The 18,198-nt window shown below is 31.1% G+C and overlaps 1 long non-coding RNA gene and 1 pseudogene across 2 annotated transcripts; one reads left to right on the forward strand and one right to left on the reverse strand.

Annotated features, from left to right (window-relative positions):
* The first annotated feature begins 357 nt into the window (after positions 1–357).
* On the forward strand, positions 358–1,331 carry LOC149519321 (uncharacterized). Its single transcript, XR_016341692.1, has 2 exons — positions 358–511; positions 666–1,331. It is a non-coding gene; the product is annotated as an uncharacterized LOC149519321 (long non-coding RNA).
* Positions 1,332–1,548: 217 nt separating this feature from the next.
* LOC111288198 (non-functional NADPH-dependent codeinone reductase 2-like) lies at positions 1,549–3,287 on the reverse strand (annotated as a pseudogene). Its single transcript, XR_016341691.1, has 4 exons — positions 2,716–3,287; positions 2,358–2,597; positions 2,090–2,270; positions 1,549–1,813 (listed from the first exon to the last, which is right to left on the reverse strand). The product of XR_016341691.1 is annotated as a non-functional NADPH-dependent codeinone reductase 2-like (transcript).
* Between the last annotated feature and the right edge of the window lie 14,911 nt (positions 3,288–18,198).

Below are 18,198 nucleotides of genomic sequence, written 5' to 3' on the forward strand. Positions count from 1 at the left end.
ATACCCTTATAAAAATATTTTTGTAATTTGACCTTTTCGAATTCGGATTTTCACGAAACTTTTCAAATCTCAATTTTATAATATTTCATGATTTTTTATGTTTTAAAATTTTAAAAATGATCATGAACATTGATTTCTAAAAAAATGGTCTAAATACCAAAAACTTTATACTATAAATAAAATGATCTTTTCATAAATTTAAAAAATAAAAATTCAACGTTTGCAGTAAATAATGTGAATCATTGGATCTCCTTTGAATTTTAATCCAATCGATAAAGCTTGCTCCTCGAAGAAAATAAAAGAAGAAACTTTGGCCCTTGGATGCTATTTGATCCAAGGGCCTGTATTCACCAAGAAAGAAAAAGTCAGTTATTCTATACAAAAGAGGGGTCTGTCAAACAAAGAGGTATGCTCCCTCCTCTCCCTCTTCCTCTGGTTGCGTTGAGGGGTATGCAGGAGGGGTGTGTCTTCAATTAGAATGAGTGAGGTCGTGAAATTTTAGCATGATTTGGTGGGTACTTTTGCCCAGGAAAGAAATTTTGTGAAGATACGAAATTCACAAATTAAAAATTGGAATTTTTAATAGAGATTATGGTAACTGTGTTATTGAGATATTTTATTTAGGGCTTTCTTCCTTATGCATTTTGCTTGCATGAATTTTGCAGGGCAAAGAAATTACAGTGCTTATTCCATAGGATGAATGGTGGGAGCTGTCACTGAATGACAGTTTTAATCCGCAGATAGCCTTGCTTCCTTTACATCCAGATATACATGCAAAGTTCAACTCCACCGCAGCTTGGCAGTATGGTCGGAGCATGTCAGGCAAGCCATATGGTTACCACAACGTGATATTTAGTTGGACAGACACTGTAGCTGACAACTATCCCCCACCTCTTGATGCTCACTTTGTAGGCATCTTCTCTGATCATTCTGTGCATCTTGAGTATGCTCTGCTGAAGTTGTGTTCAGGATCAGCAGATGGTTTTACTGGCAAAATATTGAGATACTGAGCTTGCTAAATGAAGGTCATTTCTCAGGTCCTAACTTGACGATTTTGATTGCCGGTCATTTCTTCATTTTTATGTGGACTAGAGTGCGGCCAGCATATTTATTCCTTTGTTACTTTTATAAATCTATTACTGTTACTTTATGAGAAATAGTGCATCCCCCCCCCCCCCTTCCCCCTCTCTCTCTCTCTCTAATAAATGATTTTGTACTTTCACGAATTCAGGATCATGGGAAGATATAGGTTAATTAGTAATCTGTTATGGTGGTGTTGTTCGAATTAGGTGAGACTTTGCATGAGCTGAAGAATTTATTATTTTGAACTCTACCTATTTTCGTAGGATTTGGATTTGTACGAAATTATTATTTTGCTGCTACCTATTTACAGCTAGCAGCAATATCAAGTTTAGGCCTGCCTTTTTTTATCCTTCTAAACTCTAAAGCCAAGGTTTAAATGTTTTCTACTACTAGTATCTGACTTCGATACATTAATAATAATAATAATTATTATAATTATTATTATTATAGAAAATAGCAATGAAAATATTTGGAGAGCGGATGAAGGAATATTCCAAAATCCAAATCAAATTTCTCCATCCCAAAGCTCCTCAATTGTCTTGAAAGGTCCATATTGGGAGATAAAAAGTTCTCCATCGCATCCCCTGCTTTGTGGGAGTTCGTGGATCCTTTTCCGCTCGTCCTCGCTCAATGACCAATTGAATATCTCAAGGTTTTGCTTCATCCTCTTACCATTGAAGCTCTTCACTAATAAACTCGCACCTAGTTCATACGCCCATCTCAGGCATATCTGTTTTTTGATTAGCAATCAAGCTTTAACGTGTCTTCCATTCATCTAAAATTTCAAAACAGAAAGAGAAAAAAGGGAGATAAAACCATAGCTAGTGGATCCAGTAGCAAAGGTAGGGTGTTCATAAGACACCAAAAAATTGAAAAACAAGATAATTTAAAAGAAAATTTTTTCTGGACAGTTTCAAAATTTTTCTTTGAACAAACACTCCAAAAAAAATTGTGGATACCCCACTAGCCATAGCACTAATATAACTTTGGTTAAGGAAAAAAGCACCAGAGGAACTGTCTTCCCTTTGGCCTTGGCGATTTCCTTCAGGCACTTCACACTCCAGAACTCTATTGATGCCCCAATGGGTTCCTGCGGCTCCCAATGGAGAGTAACCTTCCAAAAGGATCCCATTTGCATTGCAAAAGTCTCCCAGCTTCTTTTGGTTCCACAGCGGATTGAATTCCACCTAGCAAAATTTGTTAACAACTTCACCTATCTCAACTCCAGTGTTCAAACCAGATTGAATGCAAGTGTGTATCAGGGATAGTTATACCTGATTAACAGCCGGAGGGATCCCTGCAAAGGAAAGGATGTCAGCTAATTTTTTGCTGGAAAAATTGCAGACACCAATGGACTTTGTGAGGCCAAGCCTCTGGCAATCTTCCATCGCTGCCCACACGGAACCAAAATCCATGGGGAGGAAGTCTACCTTATTGGGAATTCGTAAATCCCTGGCTTTATGCTAAAAGGCCAGTGAATAAGATAGAGATCGAGGTACTCCAACTTGAGATTTCTTCATGAAAAACAGTTTAGACAGAGAATTTATTATGTCAGTGGTCAATATATATATATATATATATATATCGAGATGGAGGAAATGCATGCACTTAAGAGGGCAATGTATATTTTACTGTAAGCTCCTGTGAAGGGCAGGGAGAACAAGTTCTCCATGACCATCGCTGCACCACAGCTTCGAAGTGATGAAAAGCTCTTCTCGAAATTTAATTAGGCCAAGCGAAATTGCTTCTTTGATTGCTTCACCAAGCAGCTGCTCTGTTCCGTATATGGAAGCTGCATCAAAGTGCCTATAACCAAGCTCAATTGCTTGAAGAATCCCCTGCTTTGTAACTTGTGGTGGTACTAATGGGTAGACCGCCGTGCCAAAGCCCAAACGCGGCATTCTCTGCCCACTTGAGCTCAAAACCTGTTCTGGAATCCTAAAAAAAGTTGCCTCCAAACAGCTTTCCATCTGCTTAATTTGCCCTGTTGATCTAGCTTTTCCAACAACTCTAAGTTCTGCTTTTGTTTCTGTTGAAATGTGAATAAATCATGTGTAAAGCCTTGGTATTATAAAGGCTGAGCTTGTCCACAAACAAAGTGAAGATAAGAGGCTGAGCTCTTTTGACGTCTTGGATGGTATATGACTTATGACCGCGCGCGCGCGAGGGGCATGATATGAATACTTCACCACTTAGATTATTGAAGTCCATTTCACCGTCAAAGGCAATATTCTGTAATATTTTAAATTTATATAAATCGAATATAATATTAAAATTAAATAATATCTAAAATTACGAAACGATATTTTTTGAGATTCTATCTATAAGTGTAAAAATCTTTTATATATAAATAAAGATTCTATGGATTCTTTTTAGAATATTAGCAATTTACAATATCATATTTCTAATATTGCATTTAATTATCTAATTAAAGAATATTATAAACTATTACCGTTAGCAATTAGTCAACTCGGTGGATGAGAGACGCTGTTAACTATGTTCTAATGATGTCGTATATTTAATTTTTATATAGTCTTGCAGACAGGTGAGGATTATTGCAATGAAGTGGAGACGGCAAAGATTAAAGGTGAATTTTTTTTTAAAATAAAGATTCAATGACATTATGTAAAATTTTTTGAATTTAATTATTAGGTTTTATGTTCCGTATATATGGTATCATACAATAAAATTTTAAATTAAATAAAAATATATAACTATTTTTAACAATTAAAAATTTCAACAATTAAATGCCCTTTTTTTATATATTTAATTGTTGAAAATTTTAATTGTTAAAAATAGTCATGTAATTTTAATTAATTTAAAATTTTATTGTATAATACCATATATATAGATCATAAAATCTAATAATTAAATTCAAAAAAATTTACATTAATATTAGTGAATTTTTAAATATATTATTTACATTAAATTTATGTTATAAAATAAATTATTAGTAATTGATGTGATATAATGTTGATTTGAAACTTTACATGCATGATAAACATTAAAATATTATTAAATCCAACTATTTGATTTTTAAAATATTATTATTTTTATACTTTCTTTGTCCCAATCAAATTGATACTAGTCGATTTTTGTTATTAAAAAGTTTTAAAGTTTGATTTTTTTTTGTTTTATATTTATAATTGACAAAAATTTTTAAAATTTGTTTAGATAAATAATTTTGTAAAATTTAATTCGTTAAAGTTGAAAATTTTCAACCAAAACAAATCGAACAAGTAACAACTTTATTGAAACAGATATAGTTAAAATTTCTTTAAAAAGATGTAAAATTTATTATTTTATACTGATTTAACTTGATGCTTCCCAAAAAATGGAATCGTGGTTTCTGATAATATTTATCGTATACTTTTTAGACAAAACTTGGGAGGCTTAAACAAAAATAACCACAAAGTTGGATATTCATTTAATTTTGCTAGGTGTCCGTGCTTTTTTTTCCTAAGTTCTCAGAGACCTTTTTGTTAGAAACATAGACGTTACTTATTACTTAACATCAGTTTAAGAGTTCAATTGAAATTTTTTTATTGCATTTGAAAGTGTGTTTTGTGATTAAATTTGATGCGGTAAAAACCCTTCAATCAAATTACGAATTAAATGAATTTGTTAAGTCAGGTTATTAAGACAAAAAATTACGACAAATTTCAATATTTATTTAATTTTGCTAGTTATAAGAGTTTTTTTTTGTTTTCAAGGGTCCTAGGTAAGCTTATAAGATTTCAATTTTCTATTTCTTTTGGATTTACTCAAATGTCCTAAAAAAATAGTATGACCTTAGCCTTATCCAAATTCAACTCAACTGAGAAGAATTACAAATCCGATTGAGTTGGATTATATTTGAAATATCATAAAAACTATAGAGTGTATTATAAAATTATGTTGTATTTAAAATCTAGGCTTCGGCTAAGCCGGGCTTCAAAACGCCAAGCACGTGTAGTGCTCGAAAATTCATTGGGCTTCTCTGATTTCTTCTATAACAGGTATCCCAATGGATTCGCGAATCTAGCGGACTACCCAACATACTTCAATGCGAAAATTTTATATCAAGCACGTTCTGCCAACTCCTTGTTAATTTAATTATACTTTTAAATCCAAAATTCTAAATCTTAAATACTCTTTGCAAAAAATATATTTATTGGAATTGAAATATATTTTTATTGACCAATCAGAATTGTCGCCCAAGATCTATTATTGCCTCAAAAAGATGAAGGACCTTTTGAATAACATGTTAGAAAATATAATTAAAATAATGAAAATATTTTTAAAATTATTTAGTATTGAAGGATTGTTGCGTTTGTGTGAGAGCGTTCACTTAAGGGTACAAAGCAAGCAGAGGTGGCGGTAGCATGCAGTTCTACACTGGGCAATCTGGTTAGCAAGAAAAGAATCAGTTTTTAATAACAAGAGATAGGATGGAGATGAAATAATCTTTTTGATTAAGTTCAAATCCTTGTTTTGGGTAAAAGCGACAATAGAAAGGAAGGATTAATAAATGAACCGGAATGGTGGTTATCTCCATAGACATCAGGAAGGGAGGAAACATAAGATCCTAGGAAGGGAATAGTTATGTCCAGCGTTGAATATTTTGAAATTCAATGTTGATGGTTAGGCCAGAGGCAAACCAGGCCCATTTGGATGTGGAGGTGTCTTAAAGGGCTGTAAGAGTGACATCAGGGGACCTTTTTATGGTCCTTTAGGCATTCATGATTCAAGCATGACAGAATTATTGGCTGTTTTTCCATGCTTAGCTATAATCATTCTTTTAAAAATCTGGTTGATTTGCAGGGCCTAGGATGGGTTACTAGCTACGTCTGGCAATTATATCAAAGGTGTTCAAACTTTCAAGTCCCAAAGTCTCTGCTAAAAGTCGAGTTCCAGTTTGTTGGTCATGCCCTGATTACCTTTGGTAAACCAAATGCTGTTAGTTGGTGTTTGAAAGAAGAAAATTGACCTCGGAGACCGTGGGAGATATTTTCAGCCATTGATTCTCTTAGAGAGGTAGCGCTTTAGCAAAGGCTGGGATGGATCAATCTGACATGTTTTATTGCTTGGTGGTAATCGATTTCGAGGATCTGCTTCTATAATTCTGTTAAAGATTTGCTTTGATATGTCTACATAATATAGGCGTATTTGCTATGCTGGTGTTTTGTATTGGATGAGTGTGTACCCTGATCTCGTCCGAACTATGTTTTGATCAATTAATAAAATCTTATTGACTTAGCAAAAAATTAAGTGAACTTCATCGAGAGAAAATCATATTAAGCAATAATATTAGCTTAAGGTAAAGTTCCTACGGTCAATAGACAAGATTTTAGATTTGAAAGAGTAATAGTAGAAGACTGCGTATAGAAGAAGTCGTTGCCATGTTGGTAGAAGTCGATTACCTTAAGTTTCCTGAAAGAGCAATCAACTGCCAAGAGCATGGAATTGACTGCTTTGCTAAACAGAAGCTAAAACAAAATTTATGCGTAAATAGCATTCAACTTCTACTTAAAGCAATCAATTGCTGTAGTTAGGAAAAGTGTGGAATTAGTTCCTAACTTCAATGGAATTGATTGCCTAATATAGAGTTTTTGGAAATTGACAAAAGCCATAGCAATTGATTACTATCAAAGAGGAGTCGACTGCTCTATAGAAAGCCAAAGGTAGAAACATTTTTATTTGAAAGGAGTCGATTGCTCATAAATAAGATGTATTTGGATATGTGAAAGGAGTTATTGGATATGTGAAAGGAGTTGACTACTCTACTTTTAAAAGTATTCTGAAAATTGAAATATAAAAAGACAATTGATTGTCTTCTTGAGACAACTGATTGCTTTGCACAAAAAATTGTAATTTTAAAAAACGTGAAAAAATGTTTCTTTATAGTAAAAGTTTGATTATTTAAATGAAAAGGAAGTGATTTTTTTATTGAAACAACATAATTAAAGAATTATAATATTAAGATTCAATCTGAATAAATAAATTGATGTGAGTTCATTTGACATTCAATTTAAAATTACTCTCATTTTTTTCTTTTTCTTTTCTCAATCAAAGGCAAGTAACTTTAACATTGTTTGCTGCAAAAAATCTTACAAAGACAAGGCATTTTCATTCCTACTAAGGTGTGCTTAGTGGTTTGTTATATAGTGTAAAATATAAACAAACAAGATTTCATTGTATTTTGAAGGTGTTTCGATTTAACTTCTTTTACATGCTATAACTAGTTAAGGCAAAATAAACCTTATGAAAAGTGATATCACTCCTTGAAATCATCTTGCTACGGTTTGAAGGTCTAAATTTGCTCAACTCTAACAATTCTACAAAAAGGTTATAAGAAATTCTCAAGTCGCTAAAGCAATCATTCTCCTAAAGTTGTATCTTTTGGCCTTGTATTGCATTCTCATTTCTAACATAACAAACAAGAAAACCTTATGAAAATTGAACATATATGCATAAAAAGGCATTCTAGGAAAAATGTAGAAAAGTATTGTGAAATTGATTTACCAAAGTTTTAAATTCATTGGATTTAGAATTTATTTTATTTCTTTTTATTTTTGACTTTAGTAAAAAAATAAAATCAGTTAAAGTTTTGCCAAAATTAAAGTTTACTTCAATTAATTCATATAATTACTTTTAAAAGTAACATTCAGTAAGTTTAACCTTTTTTCCTATTTTTTAACTGTGACCTCCTATGTAAAAAAAAATTAAGCTTTTGTTATATAAAGTGAATAAAAAAATAAAAAAATTAGAAGAGAGAAAAAAAAAAGATGAAAAATATTTTTTTTCTCTATATTGGTGTGCTTTATAGAAAAAAAATAAGAAATTGAAATAAATATAATTGTTTTGATATATTGTTTGGGAGAATTAAAAAAATTTGAAAAAAAAGAAAAAAAAGAATTTATTTTATCATTATACTTTTTTTATAAATTAAGATTAAAAAAGTAAAATCTAAGTACAATGAACATTTGACTCGTACTTTTTCCCTTTTATTATCTTTTTCAATTTTAAATAATTTGTTTTTATCCATAAGTATTGAAATAATCGATCTTTTTTTTTCTTTTTAATTTTTTTATCAAACATAGTCAAAATTAATATTCTTTAGTCAAAATTAATATTCTTTTCACTTTTGAAAAATAAGTACAAAAGCTTTTTTTTTTTTTTTGAATTTTTATTTTATCTTATATCTCAAATACTTGTACAAAAATGTTAGATTTAATTTTGAATTTTGAATTTTGAATTTAATTCGCATATCACACAAAATGTTGGATTTAATTTGTTTTATTATTTGTTAAATGTAGTCTTTGTACTCTAAATAATGGACTTGAGAAGGTATTATGCTCATGGTCCATGGGTCAACGTCCATGGGCCAAAAAATTCTCATCAAGAAAACTTGCAACTAGATTCGTAAACCGACCCGTCTCTACCTTCCTTTAGAACCGAAATAGGAAACCACACCTTAACTGAACCTACAGCACCCCTCGCCATCAACTACGCCACTGAACACCCACCACCAATTCAACCATTTTTTAGCCAAAGAAAACCACCCCATCAGAATTTTCTATCATAACTAAAAGGATAGCCAAAATCCATCATCTTCAACAGAAAAAATCTCCAAAAACAGGCCACTACCCCAAACCTGAGAAACCCACCATCATTACCTTAGCTGATCGCCACCAAACCAAAATCTCATGGCCCTTCCTGGCCTCAGACCTATCACTAGCCCAACAGCCAACAACTCGTCCCTATTCACCATAACCCCTCTTTGAACCACCAAACGGCCCCAGCCTCATCACCACCGAAATCACTGAGACCACCTACATAGTTACAATACCCAAAAACTTAACAATGCCAAATGCCAAAACACCCAAACAAAAACAATTCTTTTGTTGTTGTTTTTTTTTTTCCTTTAAGATTAAGACAAGAAAACAAGAAAACACAGCCTCATCAACAACAGTGAAACATTAAAAAAAAAAAAAAAGACAGAATAAGAAAAATGTTAAGGAAGAAGGTTCGGCAGTGGGTAATTTGGAGTTTAAAGGTTTTTGGTAGAATTTTGGTGCTTCATAAGGGAAAGTTGTAAGGAGGAGGGAAGAAGGCGGCATTGCTAGTGACTACAACAGTGGCAGCAGCAAGGTCTTTGGGCTAACTGAAAGCATGGAAAGGAAGGCCATGGATGGTAGATCAACATACTAAAACTCAGCTGGCGTGGACAGCAGCAAGAATGGTTCTCGGGGGTTCAAAGTTTCGGTTTCAACAATAGATCTAGGCAAATCTAAGCACGTAAATGGAGAGAGGAGGAGAAAGTATACCTAGACATTCAATTTTGTTTAGGTTAATTTGAATTTATTTATTTTTTAAACTTAATTTGTATATTTTTATTTAAATTGGTTTATGCCTTAAATCTAATTGATCACATTTGTTTCAAATTAATTATTTTTAAATTTATCGATATTTTTAGAATTAATTTAATTAATTAAAAAATTATAAATAGATATACAAATAAATAAATAACTATATTATTATTATTATTACAATTAAGCAAAAAACAAAAAAAAAGAAGAAGAAACAAACAAAAACAAAAGGAAACTAAAATCAGAGGAAGTGGCCGACAGCCACGACCAAATTTCAGACTCTGCATGCCTGGCCCCAACACTCTACTCTATTTCATACTACATTCCATAGCCTTCAGCTTTAGCTCCACTAGTTTAATTTTGAAATTTTTGAACTGTTTTACAGTCATTCATAGATAAAAAAAAAACCAAAGAGTCCAACGCTAGGAAGGAGGAAAATTTTTCTAAGTTCAAGGACCCCCTTACATGTAACTAGACCCCATTCCTTTCACCACCACATTTCAAGCAATCAATCCATCTTCTTTCATAATTCCATGCACCATTGACAAGCTCCTTACTTTCACCAAGCCCCTTCATACACGACCCAGCCGCTCACTTAGGAAAGACCCTGCACCCATAACCTGTGCCGTCATCGTCCCCCAACCCAAGCCAAAACCCTATTTAACCATCACCAAAACATACCCCCAACCACAAAAATACCAAGCAACCAAACTCAACCTAGCCCTCTCAAACACCATCAAGCCTTTCCATTCCATCAAGACCATTTCCAAATACACGGATCAGTTGCTCACTTAGGAAAGACCCTTTGCCTACAATAGCACCGACCCTCGTCCTATTAGTCGAGCTCTATCCAGAACACCCAACCTAGCCCCAAATTGTGCCTTCAAACACCATCGATTGTTGCACGCACCAATAGACCCAAAAACCCAACACAATCTTTTACCTATACAAACACCTCATTCATTGTCACCATCCTTCCCAACCTCAACTAAGAAAAGGCCAAGACCATCTCCAAGCACCAGTCTTTCCATCCCAAAACACCTAACCTAGACCCAAACAGCCACCATCAACCTAAGAAAAAAAAAAAACCAACCTATTTCCTTGCTACCCAACTGAACTCGCACTCTACAAACACTAACAACCTCCTACCCATAACACTCGCATAAAATACCTAAGATCCTTCTACCCAAAATACCAACTGCCAAATTCAATAATTACAAATCAAAATAAAAAAAAATATGTACACAGTCCTTCCATGAGGGAGGAACCCAAAGCTAAGGTAGCCTAGAAAAAAAATCAATCATCAGTTTTTTTTTTTTAAAAAAAAAAAAAAAAAAGAGAAATGACAGCCAGAGAAAACGGGGCCATTAACGCCATTAAAAAAGCAATAGCGCACGTAATGACATTGACAATGTTTGGAGCCGATAGTTGAAATAGCTTTTTAGCTGGTACTACTAAACTAGAAAGAGAGATGATGAAAATAAGGAAAAAAAAAAGGTAGATCTATTTATCGGTGATAGATGGTAGTAGCAAAGAGGTCGACATTGAAAGTTAGGCTTAAAGAGTAAAGACTGACTGTTTGGAGGTTTTAGAGAAAGATAGGTTTTTTTTTTTTTCTGTTAAGAGGAAGATGAAAATGTTTAAAAAACAAACAAAAGATTTATAGTTAAAAAAAAAAAAAGGTGAAGAACTGAACGGGTCCACCTGACCTAGAACCAACCTGGCTTGTAACCCATCAGCATGACCTGACCTGTAGCCCATCAGCTTGGCCTGCTCCAAAGACTTCATCTAACCCAAAGAAAGCCCAACCAACATGGATCCTCTTTGGACTCTTGTTACGGACCCTATTATTTAAGTTGTTTTGGGCTTAAGTTTCAAAGGTATAATTTAGGTTGTTTTTTTTTTTTTTTATTTAGTTATGTCTTATATTTATATGTTTTAATGCTTGTTAATATGCATTATATGAAGTAAACTTATTTATGAACAATTCTATTCTTATAAAACTATTAGGATGAGATAACAAATAATTTTAAAATTAATAGTAATAATTAAAAATATTTTTATGAATTTTCGATGATGAAATTTAGGAAAGTTCGAGTAGTAATTCTTGAAAAAGTTTTAGGTGAGAAAAATCTTCTAAAAATTATCAAAGTATTGAAATATTTAGAAGTTTCTTTTCAATACGAAAATTTTTATTTTATTATTATTTTATTTAATTTGAGTAGTTTTTTTAATAATATAAAAATATGCATTTTTTAAATAAATTTATTTATAGATAATTATATTATTATATGACTTTTAAATATTAATAATTATTATAAAAGCAAATGAAAAATTTTTTAGGATGAGATTTAAAAAAAATCCTAGTAGTGATTTTTTAAGAATCTTTAGATAAGAAAATTTATATAAAATATCGTCAATGTATTGGAGCATTTAAAATAATTTTCGATAAAGATTTCTTTTTTTTTATAAATAACATAGAAATTAATTTTTAAAAAATATTATTTGATTTTAAATTATAGATATTATGCTTTACATTTTTAAAAAATATTAATATTAAAAATAAATATGAATCGTCGAAGATAGAATTTTTGAGAATTTTGAATAATAATTCTTAAAGATTCCTTCGGTAAGATGGTCCCTCTTAATATTGCCAGAGTATTGAAACATTTTTAAAGATTTTTTAATACGTAAAGTTCTTATTTATTTTTCAAACATACTAAAAAATGAAAATATGTTTTTAAAGAAAATTAAGAAAACTAATTTTTAAATATCAAAATTAAGACCATTTTAGTTAATATTAAATGGTAACACATAATTAATTGGTACTGTTTTAAATAGGTATTGTGAGGGTACTAATTCTTCTCCATACATAACTAACTCTTGAACTTAAACTATGTTCATAGAAAAAAAAATTATCTTTGTAATAAATTTTAATTAGTTTTAAAATTTTATTAAGAATGTAAGTTTTAATAGGTAGCCAATCACACTTAGTTAAAAAAGATTGGTGGTGATTCCATCTTTTATTTTCAAATTCATCTAATGGCTTGAAAAACCATTACGACAGCTTGACAACTCCACTGAGGATGTCAATTTTTCGATTGTGAGGCTAAAAATTAATTAGATGTTATACTTAATTTTAATTATGTGGTCTTAATTAGTTTTTAACATTAATTTTCTTGATTTTGATTTTGTTTTAAATAACAATAGTAATAAAAATTTACATGCATTTTATTATGTCATTTGTTCATTATTTATGTATATGTTATTCCTAATAAATTGTGGGCCAGGTAGGATAGAAATTACGATGTCATTTTCTCTCATACACATGATGACACATTTCATATCATGTATAAACTCTATACCTGAGCTCTGTCTTTTTTAGGAGGGAGTAGAATACCAATGCTCTCGTTTGGTGATAACTTCCGCAATGGCAAGCGAAATACTCCCACTCAAATTGAACTATTTCTATTCGTAACCTATAATAGGATGCCTTACTAGCCTTGTATGGCGCTAGTAAGGAATAATTTGGGAACCTTTAGACGAACAAATCTTCACTCAACATATAATAAACCTTAAGGGACTAGCTTTAGATAAAAGCGTTGTTGACCTTTTTGTATAAATAACCCAAGTATGCATTAAAACTTTGAAATAAAATATAGTAAAAGAAAAGCATTTTCTTGAAAAAAAAAAAAAAGAAAAAGAAAGTTTTCTTTTGACATATAGTTCATTGATTTGGTGTTTATCCAAAATTTTGTATTTTTAGAAAATATTTTAAAATAAAATGAAGAAATTTTTTAAGCATTATCTAAAAAAAAAACAAATGAAAATTTTCAAAAATATAAGTTTTTCTTAAATTCTTTGTTTATTGGCAAAATAAAAATTAATGAGAAATGAAAAATCTTCAAATCTAATTATTCTGTATGATAAAAAAAATGTATTATTGAATGTTGTTTTATCTTTTATATTTTCATTTGATCTTTTACATACATTTTCATCATGTTAAAAAAAAAAGAAATAATCAGATAGTATATACACCCTATCCCATGCATCCTAATAGATAGTACATGTATCACATTTTAGGTATTTTAATAGGTGGTACATGCATCCCATCCTATGTACATCATAATAAGATAACACATGCATTCTATTTCATCTACATTAATAGATAGTACATGCATTTCATTTTATGCATGCATTAATAAATGATACATGCATCCCACACATATATTAATAGATAGTGCATGTATTCCATCTCATTACATATCTTAAGGCAGTGAAAACTTTATTAACTCAGCATAATACATGTATTGCATTTTATGTAAATATATCTTATGCATATGGTAGGTTTGTGCATGTCATACAAGTAGGTGGCATTAGTTGTAGATATATATCTCATTACTCATGAAGCATGTCGTTGCATTTCATGCATATGGATTCATGAATGGTAGAGTTTATAAAGCATGCATTACATTTCACTTCCTACCATCCCTGCAACTTAACATTATATTTCTTGTATATACATTCATGGATGTTAGAATTTGTATCATTTGGGGCCCTATACATATAAAAATCCATTGTTTCAAGCATATTTGTATTGCATGACATTCATTCATCATCATATTCATGTATTCATCATTAGCTTTTTAGGTGAGATGGTGATCCAAGAAAATGGGGTGAATTGGAGTTTTTTAAATTCTTCTTAAACAATAATTTCAAGATAATGGCTAAATACTCAATTTGAGATTAAATGTTTAGGTGGTTGCTCAATTCAAGACTAAATGTTTTAATTTGTATAAATAAGGATTAAACGTTATTGACTTATAATAATATAAGATTTTTTTTAACGAAAATCATGCTGTGAATGATACGCGTCATTAAAAGCTCATGTGGAATGATTGATAGAATTAAGTTCCCACATGGAATGACAGATGGAAAGGCTCTTGCCTTTTTTTCATTTCATTTCTCTTATTCTTTATCAAACTAAGAGAACTTAGGTTTTTCTTTATGAATTGCAAGTCTGTAAGTCTACAAAATGGATTATTTAGCAAGTACCCAATTGAAACCTTTATGTTCCTACTTAGGGCTACCTTAATACATTTTTTGCTTGCTTGGTCATTTCTTGTTTTGGGTTCTTCGCTGGTGAATCTAGGAGGGTATCAATCTCTTATTATTTCTCCTTCTAAAATGGTTTAGGGTCTTATTTACTACAAACCCAACAAATTTATTATGAATAAAAAATGGTTTTCTAAAATTTAGCTTAATCAAGAACAGGTTTATTACTAGCTTTTAATCTCTTATTATTTCTCCTTATAAATGATCTGGATGTGGGTCTAGTTGAGTAAAAAGAAGAAAAAGAAATGGAGTAAAATTGATGTGAAATTGAAGTGGAAGATACTATGGATAATTGATTGATTTCGGTAAAGCTAAAAGGGTTTTGTTTAGGCTTAAATTCATTGATAAAGGGATTAAGATAAGAAGAAAAATCAGATTGATAAAAGAAATGGTGAAATGAGTTCGTAGAGATAAAAATCTTTGTTTTATGGTAAAAATTCTTGATGCAATCTCTATGAAAAGCAATCATATTAGTATTTATTAAAAGAAATTACAGCTTACTTAATTGCTAGAAATATACAAAGCAATAGGAAAAGTTGTTCTTTTTTTGTTTTTCAGGAAATTAAAATGAGAAGAGAGACAAAGAGAAAATGGTGTTGCGAGTAGAGACAGTGACTCAAAAGTAATAACACCGAGCAGTAAACAGCTCCTTTTTGACTACACCTTCCCTCTTATTTTTGCTTTTGGCCAATTTGGAAACCATCAACAGCTACACCATGTATAGGAATAGCCACAATCATAATAGCAAATTAATCAATTACACTGACAACAATAGCTGTAACAGGTTGTTCAATAGCATGAGGTTTCAAGGCCTACTGCTATAAAAAATCTACAATCTCAGGCACCAAGATCAAGAAAAGGTAAACAATTGGATCTTGTTTTTTGGGGCTCATTTTCTTTCTTTTTTGTTCAAAAGATTGAACCGTATGCCATGTAATAGTAGTCGACATTAAATGCTAGATCAATTGGCTTTTAAACTTTTTATGCGTTGTTACTGCACGTATCTTTCACAGCAAACTTTCTATTAAAAAAATCTTATGTTGTTACAAGTTAATAACGTTTAATCCTTATTTGTATAAATTAAAACGTTTAATCCTGAATTAAGTGATCACCCAAACATTTAATCCCAAATTGAGCATTTATCCCAAGATAATTGTATAAGGAATTAAATCAATAAGCATTTTTAACAAAAATATAATGCAATCAATAACAATGAATGAACCTAGAATTAAATATAAACAACAATAAATGTAAGGAGAGATGGGGATAGAGAAATCAAATACAATGATTTATAGAGGTTCGATCCTTCTCCACAAGGCACCTACGTCCTCTTTTCGTGGTTGTCCACACTAAGGCTTCAATCCACTAATTGAAAAAAAACTTTTACAAGATACAAACCTATCTTGTACTAAATCTTAATATTTTTCTTAAGGCTTAAATAACAACCTCTACCCTTACAATATTAATATCATACTTCACCTCTTGCTTACAAGATAACCTAAATAATTTTTGCAAACTAAAATACCTCTCAAGATTAAGTGTTTGCTTAATGAAGTATAAAGAAATTTGATGAATGAACAACACAATACAGTATGGATACAACAAATACAAAAGATATGGATTTTAAGCTCTAACAACTCTTATAACTTGTTGGTTCTTACTCTTTTAAGTCATCAACCTTTTTGGTGTGTTAGAATGCCCAAAATATAGAGAAAATGAGAAACTAGCCATTTGGTGATGGTTTGGAGTTAAAAATATCTATTGAAGCTTGAAAAACTAGCCATTGGAGCATTTTTTGGCATAAAGGATCAATTGAGTCAGTTCAAAATCAAGCAATTTTATGTATGAAAATGCACAACCAATCGATCCATATCAAATACCAATCGATCCTTTTTTTAGGTGATCGATCCCCTAGTCTGGGTGATCGATCCCCTAGTCTGGGTGATCGATCCCTTCTTAAATCCTAGAACAATCTTTTCATTCTATGTACAAAACCAATCAATCCCCTCACAAAGGGATTGATCCTATCTTTAGAACCCTTGAACCAATTGATCCATGCAAGAAGGGGATCGATTGGTTTAGCCAGGGAATCAATTCAGTCAAGTTGGGTGATTGTCTTCTATTTTGCACTCCACTCACTAATTTGATTATATCTTGAGTTATACAATTCCAAATCAAAAACCGTTTGAAGATTTGGAAACTAGACTTAAAGAGCTCTCTATCTATTTAAAATTCATCATCTAATTCATTGTATATGAATTATAGTGAATTTTCAAATCTACTATTTATGCAGTTTATAGAAAATTGCAAAATGTCTAGTAAAAATTCAAAATCTTTTCTTAGAAAATTTGGATTTTGATTTTGTTTCATCCATTGGAAAGTAGACTTAAAGAGCTTTCCAACCATATAAACTTCAAATACTAAAACTTTGTGAATTAATATAGAAAAATAAAACAAGTTTAATGTTGGAAAACTTTGTTCTTATAAAACAACTTTCTTAAGTTAATCTATTTCTCAATACTAATATTATCAAAATTGTATTGAGTCCAAAATGAATAAGTTCACTTTAAAAACAACAATTGAACTTCCATTTAAACTTAAATAAATAATGTTTAAAGATACTATTAAGTTGAGAAATAAGAAAACATAGAGAAAGATTTGTTTAAACTTTGAAAATCATCTTATTTGTTTAGTACCAAAATAATAAAACTTAAGAACTTGTACTCAATAAATCTTTTTCAAAATCTTGATGAAAGTTATTTAGCTTAATGTTTTGTTATTTCAAAATAAAGATCATTTCAAGACTAACACTTTTAAGACCTCAGGCACTACCAACTATTCCAAAAGTAATTGCTATTAGAAATATGCATACCCTAGCTTTATAGTCATCCAGCACACATAAGTGCCCATAGCGTTCGAGTACATTAAGTTGATAGACACAGCCTACCTCTGATCTATCAACAATATCTTTTCCAGCAACACCACTGGGACTCAAACTTATGACTTTGGCTTTAATACTACTTTTAGGACCTCAAGTGCTACCAACCCTCCTAAAAGTAATTGCTATTAGGAAGGTGCATACCCTAGCCTTTTAGTGCATTCAGCACACACAAGTGCCTACAACATTCGAGCACATGAAGTTGATGGATGTTGCCTACCTCCAATATGCCAATATGCATAAACATGCTTTATGTGTCTTATAAGCCAGAAATTGTTTTGCGACATTTGTTTAGTAGGGCTAATAATATAAAATTTTTGGTCTAAGTCCCAAAATAAAATAACTATCTTGGTGGGAATCAAAATGGCAAAAATGGGAGATCAATTGGAAACAAGGATTAGTGCGTTGGAGTTGAATCAAGAGAAATTTTGGCTTAAGCTTCGGGAGATGAAACAACATATGGCTCAATTAATAGAAATGGTTAAAGGTAATGGTGGGGTTAAGTTTGTTGCTCCTCAAGGATTATTGTCACTTTTGATTCCAGTAAATTAAAATCAACTAGTTATTGTTAGTTCCAGCACTTTTCTCAAGCATACTAAGGCATTAGATGATTCAAATAATAACCAAAGTTTGGGCAATCTCAAAAGAGGAATGGGTGAACTGGTTATACAAATGAATGAACTTAAAAGTCTAATTTCCAAGATGGAGTCA

This window comes from Durio zibethinus, chromosome 4, assembly GCF_047325235.1.
Source record: "Durio zibethinus cultivar Kanyao isolate XHJ-2024 chromosome 4, ASM4732523v1, whole genome shotgun sequence".
Lineage (NCBI taxonomy): Eukaryota > Viridiplantae > Streptophyta > Magnoliopsida > Malvales > Malvaceae > Durio > Durio zibethinus.